Raw genomic sequence first — 11,174 nt, forward strand, 5'->3', positions numbered from 1 at the left:
TCTTTCTTTCTTTCTTTCTTTCTTTCTTTCTTTCTTTCTTTCTTTCTAGGAAGGATCAAGGTTACATCTGTCAAAATCTCTTGGCTTTTGAGGAAATGTTTTTCTATCCTAAATGGCCCAGTAAATCTTGGATGTGATTTAAACAGTCGATGTTTTATAAACATTTTAGGAATATATTTCTTCTTTGTCCAAGAAACATCTTAACCAAGGCTCAGTAAGTTCAAAGCTGTTTACTAATGAGGTGAATACCCATATTGAAATCATAGTGTTAATAATTTAAACTATGAAATTTTTGCATAAAGAAAGCCATATTTTTAAGACCAATTGTATTAGCTTAGGCTGCCATAACAAATACCATAGATTGGGTAGCTTAAGCAACAAAAAAATTATTTCTCACAGTTCTAGGTTCTGGGAAGTCCAGGACCAAGGTGCCAGTTGATTTGGTTCCTAGTGAGAGCTCCCTTCCTGGCTTGCAGACAGCCACCTTCTTCTCCCAATGTCCTTATGTGGTGCAAAGAGAGTGATCTGTGGTATGTCTTCTTCTTTTACAAAGACACTAGTTCTGTGGGATCAAGGCTCTACCCTTATGACTTCCTTTAACCGTAATCACTCCTAAAACCCTACTTCCAATACAGTCACATGGGGTCCAGTGCTTCAACATACATATTTTGGGAAGGGCACAATTCACTGTACAGCATCAATGGTAGATAGTGTGAAACCTTTTGATGTAAGTAAGTCTTGATTCAAGAAACAGATCATCCAAGGGCCACAAAGAAGTAGAAAGCTACTTATTTTTAACATTTTCTTTTGGGAGGAAGGAACCTAGAAATTTAAAAGGGTACCTCCTTTTGCTGTACTGCCAATATGCATTTTGAATTAAAAGTATGGGATATATGGGGCCCCTGGGTGGCTCAGTTGGTTAAGTGTCTGACTCTTGATTTTGGCTCAGGTCATGATCTCAGGGTTGTGGGATTGAGCTCTGCACTGGGCTGTGTGCTGACAGCATGGAGCCTTCTTGGGACTCTCTCTCCCTCTCTGCCCCTCCCCTGCTCATGCTTGCTCACTGTCTCTCTCTCAAAATAAATAAATAAATAATTAAAAAACCCCCATGGGATATAAAATAGTCATCATTTTAAGAACTTATTTGAATGCCATATTTAATTTGATTTAGAGAACAAGAGAGGGATAGAGGAAGAGGAGGGAGAGGAGGAGGAGAAGGAAAAAGAAGGATAGAAAAGAGAAAGGTTAAAAAAGAGGGAGAAATTAATGGAGACAAAAGTAGTCTCAGAGAAGGACGGACACTCAGGAGAAAGAATGAGAGATTCATGTAGAAGAGTAGATGATAGAAGTACATAGAGGGGCAGGGTTGAGGATGAGCCTGTGGCTGTCTGACATCAGGGTTAGTAGAAGCTCTGATGTCAAGTTTCTGGGTTCAGAATCTGCCCAGTTATTCACTGTGTGGCCTTGAGCAAATTAATTTCTTTGAGCTCAGTTACTTAATTATAATGCTTATCTCATGATATTATAGTAAGAATTAAAAGATAATATGTAGTGCCTGACAAATAGTGAGAGATCAGTAAATGTTAGTTATTATTTTTACCATTTGTCGTTCTTTGATATATGATCTGTAGCTGTTGTTGATAGCTCCTCACATGGGGATCACACTCAAGTTATTTTGCTCTGTGGCTTGCCACTTCTTCCCCATGTTGTTATAGACTCTGAGTTATATTGCATATGATGTTATAGCAGGCATCTTGGCTTAATAGGGACCCCCCCCACAACCTACCCCCATGCCCAGATTATAGTTATTAAAGATGGCGTCCTTGATGGCAAGACTGATTTACTGAAGCTCGTTATAGCTGAGTCTCAATAAAGATCTCTTAATGGATAAATATCATTTGATATATCCATTCATGTATTTAAAAGAATGATTTGGCTATTGGATTTGAAATGCTTTGAATTTATTTGTGTTAAATATGATTTGGGTAAATTACAAATTTTCTTGATAGTAATTTTTTCCTTTATTAAATGGATACTCAAGTTGTTTGTGAAATCTGATTCACTAAGTGAATAGAAGCTCTAAATGTGTTTTTGTTTATCTTCCTTTCTTGGCTTTTTAAAATCCCAAGTTCCTGTGTTTGGAGAGAGGCAGTTCCTTTTAAGACTTCGTCTTGTGACCAGAAGCAGAAAGGATCAGTGACCTGCTTTTGAGAAATTTGCAGTTCAGTTTAACAGATGATGTTTCTGGGAAGATGGTCATTTAAGACAGACTTGAGAGAGGCACGTTTCCCAGTCTGGTGTTCCCGAGGCTGTGGCTCTGATGAATGTGGCCTTGCATATGTTTTAAAATTGGTGAAAGGTGCTTAGGTGACTGGAATCATGACAATGGAACCCTGGTTTTTTTATTCACTCATATTCCTTCTTACTTTCTGTTCCCATTTTTATTTTCTCATATATCCTCTTTCCCTTGGTCTTTTCTTCTCCCACTAATGCCACAAAGAACATGACATATCTGGATTATAACATCAGTTCTGAGAAGAGATTCAAAACACAGGCAGTAGAGAGGAGGTTTGGGGACTAACAGAGCACCAAAAAGTAGGCAATTCAAGTACATACCAACTAATCTATGCTTCTGGTTACTTTCTGCATGTGTTAAGGACTTTTCTAGCAGACACTTTGTATTTTACATGCTGATCTTCTTTCTCTTTGACTTTTAATTTTCTCCCTCTTACTGCTATTGGCCATACTCAAGGTTACATATTCATACACTCTTACCATCCCTACATGAATGAACATACTCCAAACCTCTGTTGTCTGATATATCACACCAGGAATCTCATCATCTGAATCTTATCTGGGAGGGTGGCAGGATGGGGGACTTAGGGGATAAACTCTGCAAGTTATAGGAGGTCAAGGAGGAGTGTTTGGATACAGAGTGTGATAGTTCCCTGGAGAACCGTTTATCTTCATTATGACTGTTTGCTTTTCCTGCAAAGCTTCTGTTTCTCCCTTTCTGCCTTCCTCATTTCTCAGTCACTCTGCTGCTAGGATTGGCCTGGCTGTGGATTGCTAGGTTGTAGTTTTGTGTCTGTGTGCTTTTTGCAAGGAGTGTTTCCCTAGACTTGACTTGGTGGCTACGCACTCAGGGATGGGGCTGGCACACTTTCTCTCCTATTGGTATCCTGTTCAATTAGTGTTGCATGACAAGCCCAGGGAGTGTCTACAGCCTCGCTGGGGAGTGACAGCAGAAACCTGCTTTTTGTCGGTGACCCTACAGGGACTTCTCCATCAGGATTTGAATCTCTGGTGCACAACTCACTGCATCTCATTCTCTGCTAATTTGCATCTTAAGCGAAGCATCTTACTTTCTAGTCATCCATATTTATGATCTATCATAATACATGGGTGACTCCTTTCAGTGCAATTTTCCAATGCCATTAGTCTCTGTATTCCAAATTAGGGCCACCCTGATAAATAGGCAAATAGTTTAGCAGATTTCAAACAGGGATTAGATAAACAGGAATAAATAAGAATAAAATAAGACTTGTAGCAAAACCAACTCAGAAAAAAATGCACATTTATGTCAACATCTGATCACATTAAATGATATATTAATAGTAACAATAAAAAGTGCCTTAATATTTGTATAGTATAGAAAAATATACCAAGCACTTTCACATGTATTTTTTCATGTGTGCCCCTCTAAAACCTGTGAAGTATGGCAGAATGGGAATACAGATGGGAGAACTATTAGAGATAAAAGACTTATCAAAAAGTTCCAGAGCAGGCCTGAAACCCTAACCTTTTGTGTCCTCGTCTTATGTTTTTGTCCCTACCACAAGTTGTTCGATAGAGTAATTTTAGAATGGATAAATGTTTAGAAAATGTTGTTCAATCTAACAAAGAGTAATTGAAGCCCCATGCTAGGTATTGTGTTAGATCCCAGGTACACAATGATGGTTAAGAACTGAACTTCACTTTTCTCCTACTTACTAGTTTCTGCTGACTAGTTCTACATAGGCAATATTCATGGTCAGAGATGGGCCTGGGGCTGTACTATCTGGATACATGATTTAGTATCATGTTTCTTCAACAACATTTCAAGATGAAACTAGCCCCCATGTTAGAGTTTGCATTTTCTACTAAACCAAGAAGAACTTGCATCCTAGCACACACGTTCTGTTCTTAGATTAACAGGAACAGCTTTTCCATGTATTCATGAAGATGAACTCTAAGAAAGGCTAGATGGAATCTCGGCCATCTTCATGTACTGAGACAGATGTGACATTCACTTAACATGTCAAACTTTGGCATGCCTCCAATAGAAAAGCATGGCTCTGGTGGGGGTGATTGTGTGTGTGAGGGAGAGTTTGGAAGGAGGGGAAGAGGTTTGAAGAAATTATGCTTCAGACTGCTCTTAAGAGACACTGTGGGATTTGTGATCATCTCTTACTGGAAGGTTTTACCCTACTTTGAAAAATGTATTTCTTAACTTGTTGTGACCATCTGATATCTCTCCTTTCTTGTTTGGATGATTGGTAGAGTTCTAACACCGTTTTTTAACCCTCAATTCCATCTTGTTAGCATAAAATATGGCTTTCTCCCCTGCTCCTTTCTTATCTTCTCAAAGGTACAAGTGACCTAATTACTAAAATAAATGCCAGTATATTTTCTGTTCTTATCTTCTTTGACCTCAACATAATAGCAGACAGAAATGGCTGAGCCCTCTTTTCTTGAAACTCTCCTTTTCTTTGAATTCACCAGTTCCTTATTCCACAAGTTTTTCTTTACTCCCATCTCACCATTTTTATTCCTGCTGTGAGCTCGTAATGTGGATGCCATTAGATTCAATTCTTTCTCTATACTGTCTGTACACTCATTGGATATTTCATTTATTTCCACTGATTGAATAATTATCTATATAACAGGGTTTGTGACAGATCAGTGACAGTCATCTATACAGGTCAGTAGAACCTTGTATTTTGCTTGAGACAGATGATCCACAACCTCCTACAAAATAGTCCTTTAAAAAGCCCCCCAATCTCCATTTTAAGAAACAAAGCCCCAAACAACAAATTAAAAAAAAAGTGTTATCTTTCCCAACCTAAACCTTTTCTTGTTCCTGTATTCTCTGCCTTGGTTAATGTTATTGCCATCTACCACTTTGACTCCTCACACTTCAATTGGAGTTACTTGCTAGTTCTTAAGTGTCTCTAAAGGCTCCCTTCATCATTCCCGGTTTACTGTCCTGCTCTGGGCCATCACCACTTTTTCCTTAGATTATTGCACTTAGACTTCTAACTATCCTACAATTTACTTATAACTTTTCACGTGGATATGATTTTGTTTCCAAGTGGATAGTTAGAATTCTTGCAAAAATATCTTAAATTTCCTGTGGTAACCAGGACAGTTTCTTATACATGGTAGGGACTCAGTAAATATTTGTGAATTGTTTTTTAACCACATTTGGGTTTCATCTACGTTAAGAATGCTAGAGAAGAAAGTTTGATATTTCCAGGAAGTATTCTGATGGAATTATCCACTGTCTTCAGTCCTAGAGAATCTCCTGGCTAGAATGCTACTCAGGTTAGACCTACTCAGGCTTTTTCGGTGTGGTGGAGATAGGCTTGTTTACTAGGCATCTCCAATTGGTAGCATTAACTTTTTGTTTGTGCTATAATATTAGGCAAATATCAAGTTACATTCTGGATGTGCTCTACTTCTTTGTGAATTCTTCATTGAGATTTAAATATTCATGTTTATTAGTATTTACATATTTAAATCAAGCTGCATTATGTGTATGCCGTGCATTATGGGTATTTGCTGCTTCCATGTCAGTTATAAATATGCAAATATAATCTACTTTGCACTGAGGTAAAGTGTCTCTTGGCACTATTGAGATAACTTGGGTATGAACATGTGATGATAGATGGCTGCAATGAGTTTTAGGTACAGTGGACTCTTGTTTTATATGTAGATCAACTTCTTAAATAAACAAGAGGGGCAAAAATTGCACAGAGTCAAAATAACACTATAGTTCCCTTAAGAAGTTGTTACATGGGGGATAGACATGATCTATTGTCTCATTGAGTCCGAAATACCCATATTTTCCTCCTTGTCTTTAAAAAACTGCTCTTCCCCTAGTTGAGAAACAGATGACTAGCTAACTTGTTGATAGGGCACACTAACCTCAAAATGCATAGTATGAAACCCCAGACTCATACTCAGCCTGATAGGATGCTAAGGTTATGAGAGACATGTATGAAAACTGTGATGACTGAGGGGACACGAAGCCACATCTCCCATTTCTAACATCCCAGACTGTAGGCTCTTTTAGTGTGAAAGCCTCCTCTTTTTAGTGAGGAGAATCGCTCCTTGTTTTTTAACTTGTTAAATGCATATTATTAACTTGGCATAAGTTAAATGTGCTTAGACCACGACTCCATTGAACATACAATTATGTATGCACAGAATCGATTTTGGACATCCTGAGAATTTTTAAATGAAGTAATTAAATGCTATGCACTGTGTGATTTGTGTTCAGAACACTTCTAACATCTGAAACGACTTTTAACTTTTTTTCATCAGCAATGAATCTTGTACCTAAGACATAAAATCTTTATTCTCCTGGAAACTGAAGATCACATGTCTTTATTTTATTATTATTATTATTTTTTTTTTAAATTTTTTTTTCAACGTTTATTTATTTTTGGGACAGAGAGAGACAGAGCATGAACGGGGGAGGGGCAGAGAGAGAGGGAGACACAGAATCGGAAACAGGCTCCAGGCTCTGAGCCATCAGCCCAGAGCCCGACGCGGGGCTCGAACTCACGGACCGCGAGATCGTGACCTGGCTGAAGTCGGACGCTTAACCGACTGCGCCACCCAGGCGCCCCTATTATTATTTTTTAATAAAGAGGGATGTGTTGCATCTCTCCGTCAGGACCTTGGCCACATTAACACAGACACATGGTATTGCACTCTAAAATACTTCAGCTTCATCAGTTTTAAAAAGGTATAACTATTGAAGTTATTTTCATTGTACAGCTCAGTTTCTTCTGGAATATTGTAATTTACTATTGAGTAATAAATATATTTTGCCTCAAATTTCTGAATACGTTTGAATAGGTCTGTGGCACTCCGAAGGATGCAACATTCTATACTGAGGAATTGCTAATACACAGAGTTGTAATTATCTAAGTAACTTTTTAACCTGGTCTAATTTTCTTAAAAATAAGTAGGTGTGAGGTTCAGCAGGATCAAAGGTAATTAATGTTTTCGAGCAGTAAGTGTGATAAATACTTGCTTGTTAAGTCAATTACATCAAGACAAAACCTGAATGTGAAGTAAGGGTGTACTACAAGTAAATTGCAAATAGCATTCATGTGACAGATCCACTAATTTGCCACTTGTTATTCCAGCAAGATTTGAAAAATTAGGTAGTTGGAAGTTGGTGTAAGGAACACAATTTACTGCAGAGGTGCCCCAAGAGAAAACTTTAGGCCTCTGCTTTGCCTACTGACTTTTGCTGAGTAGTCACCCGGGGTCTGTTTTGAAACAATCTGTGATGGTTCACACCAAAGCAATAATTGTGTAGAAAAATTAGAAACAATTAAACACCCTGCTTCTTGGTAATATAATGCTATTTGCTTAGGATCTGAGAGTACTTGCTTCAGAGTACTGATGGTATTGGCCTAAAATAAGAGTGTAACAGGAAAACCTGTGGAAGAAATGGCAGCATTCCCCATTGAACTGAAATTTAACGAGGATGGTGGAGAGATTGTGTGTTCTACCCGACTCAACTTTTAATTTAACTGAGATCTGTAATATGTGTTCTAAAGTTACTGGTACTTAGTAGAGTAAGTTACAATTCTTGCTTGTACCTATTTACGTGGAGTTAAAAAGAAGAACCAAAGGTGGAAAAATAAAAACTACTGCATCGTTCCTACTTTTAGATTCACATTGTCAGGAATGTTCAAGACGAGAGAGTCAGTTTATTTAAAAGTTAGTTATGGTTGGTGCAGGTGGAGGAGGTCCCCAAGGTTGGCTTGGCCGCTGCCCACAGCACAGACCCCAGGGCTCGGCCACTTGCTGGCCACAGGAACACCCTCTCTTGCGCATGCGAGGATCTCATCTGCCCGCTTCTGATTGGAGGAGCACAGCGATTCCCGCTGCTGGCGGGCTGTCCTGCCTGCCTACCCCAAACTCGCCTACTCTGGCTTCTTGCCACCCACTGCCCTCGAGGCGGCGCCCTTCCTGCCTTTGGGCGCTGCTAAGGCGCTTGCGTGTGTGCCCTGAGCCTGAGTATTTAGGGACCTGCCTTGAAAGAGGAAGATAGCGGGGCCAGAACTAGGGGCTGCGGATGTGTACACTTGGGCTGTAAAGGTAAGATGGCTCGTTTGGGCAAGGGGAGGCTAGAAGGATATGTGAGAGGCTCCTGGGGGTCTCAGTTAGTGGAAACCCTGACTTTTGATTTCTGCTCAGGCCATGATCTCATGGTTCGTGAGATGCAGCCTCGAGAAAGGGGTCTGCGCTGGCAGTGTGGAACCTACTTGGGATTCTCTCTCTCCCTCTCTGTGCCCCTCCTCTGCTCATTTTCTCTCTCTCTCTCTCTTCTCTCTCTCTCTCTCTCTCTCTCTCTCTCTCTCTCTCCCTCTCCCTCTCCCACCCTTCCCCCTCCCCCCTCCCTCACTTCCATTCACTCGCAAATGCATGCTTTCTCTCTCAAAATAAATAAACATTAAAAAAAAAAGAGAGAGAGAAGGATACATGGCTGAGGCCTAGAGGACAAGATCCCAGGTGCACTGTTAATTTCCTGGACAATGGGGAGCTGGGCCCCTTCTCAAACATGACTGAACATCTTGTGTCACTGAAGGGCCTGTTCAGAACAGCCCTGGGTGCTACTCCCAACATTTCTGATTCATAAGATCTGGGTTGAAACTCAAGAATTTGCATTTCTAGCAAGTTCCTAGGTGATGCTGCTGCTGCTGGTCCAGGCATCACGATTTGAGTCCTACATATAAAGATGTTTAGAAGGATGTGTCTTATCCTAATAATTTTATTCAGAAGAGGGATCAAAGTGTTTGTGCTGGGGGACTTTTACTATAATGTTCAATTTTTTGTTTACAGCGAGGATATGAGTATTTATTGTGCAAAAAAAAAGTTAGTTATGGTTGATATAATAATATCCAAAGATAAATATTCACATGATTTATTATTTCCTTAATTATGGGTCCTCTTGTTTAGCATTCAAATGCCATGGTTTTCCAAGATATGGGTGTTTTTGACCTTTGACATTTATTGATGAGGAAATTGACAGTGTCTGTGGAGTATGGGGAAAGTATCTCATTGTTATAAGTAGTATTTTTTAAAGTTTGCTTTCCTATCCCGAATACTTAATTTATTCATATATATGTATTTCCTTAGTATCTCATTGACTTACACCCTTGCTTTTGATGACTAGGATTAATTTTTCAAGTTAAGCCAAGTTTCCTTTTCACCTGGGAATTGTTTAGACTAAGCGCTACAAAATATTCTAGAAGATTCCCAGCATGAGTGGAAAAATTTTCAAGACTGAAATTCCCAGAAAAACATTCTAAAATGTGCATAGTATCAGTGATAAAAACTAAGCACATTTCTCTGTAGCAGGAGAGTGCTTCAACAGTTCTGGCTATTAAGTTAAAACCACTGTATCACAGACACTTTCCCCTTCTGTTTCCTTATATTTCTCTCAGACTCCTCCTTCAAAGTTCCCAATGTCACATTGTACATAAGAAGTTGAACTAGCACCTGGTAGACCTGACTTTGTCCCCTGCTAGTCACGAGACTCTGATCAAGACAATCCCCCTCTTCAGCTAAAATTAAAATGTTGATCATATAGGGGTGGTGACAATACCTCCTATTTTACAGGGTGGTTGTGGGGATTTCAAGAGCTAATGTTTATAAAATACTTGGCACAATGCTTGGTGCACATAGTAAAAGCATACTAACAATTCCTTCTTGGGTCAAGAGCAAGCCTCCTGCTTGTGTCAGCTTCATCAACTCTGCAGCCGTCATCTGTCTGGCAGTAAAATCAATTCCACATCTCCCAGTTTGCTATGCACATAGAGAAAAATACATCCTCCACACGTTTCCTTTCATTTCTCTTCTCCGTAACACGTCCTTTACCTGAGTCCCAATTTTTCCTTGCTTAATTGATCATGATAATGTTGAATAACTGAAATGATGATGATCATAAGAGCAACTTACAGTTTTGAGCACTTACTATGTATGTGGCAAGAACTGTGCTAAGCATTGTACCTGCCTGCTATTATTTAATCCTCAAAGCATTTTGATGTAAAATAGCAATATATCTATTTTGCAAGTGAATAATATACTTAAAGGTGTGAGTGGCCTGAGCAGAAATTTTTTTCTATTTTTTATAGATAAACTATTAGTATCAGGTACTATGTCATAACAAGGTTGTAACTAGGATGGAATTCGCATTTTTTTCCAAGACTGATACAGGAAACCCATTTCTACATAAAAATAACAACAACATCAACAATTAACTTTACTCAGTGTTTATGGAAGACTTCATATTAAAAAGTTATCATGTGTTGTCTCTTAATTGTTATGTCAACTCCATGGAGTAGATGCCATTCTTATTCTTATTTTACATAGGAAGAAACTGAGATTAAGTTTCTTGCCAAAGGTTATGAAGCTGGTGTGTAGAGGAGCCAGATTTTGACCCCAGATACCCTGTTCCTCAGTATGTGTGATGATAGAGATGTATAACGATGGCATGTAACTTGTATATTTTCTTTAGCACTAACCAAAATGTCAACAACTGCCAGAAAAATCTTTTTTTCCGTTCTTCCTCTCTGTGCTTTTGTAGTCACTCTCTGCTGTGAGCAGGATAATTTCATACTCTTCTCTGGCAAACCCCACCTCTTTCGCTCTTCTGCACTTTGAATCTTGACTCCAGATAGTCTTTGTGAACAGACCAGGGGAAAAAAAAAAAGGGTATGGCCCATAATTCTTGTTACTGGTTGCCCTTTGCCCAAAGTCATGAACTTAAGCCTGCATGTTTGTGATTTTTTGCTTATTTTCTGTGCAATGTCAGTTGCATAGTTACATCTTTGTCTGCATTATATTTTCCCCAAATCCCGAGTTCAATAAGGGCTAGGAAACAG

Source organism: Herpailurus yagouaroundi, unplaced genomic scaffold (assembly GCF_014898765.1).
Source record: "Herpailurus yagouaroundi ecotype Mexico unplaced genomic scaffold, PumYag 29, whole genome shotgun sequence".
Taxonomy (NCBI): Eukaryota; Metazoa; Chordata; class Mammalia; order Carnivora; family Felidae; genus Herpailurus; species Herpailurus yagouaroundi.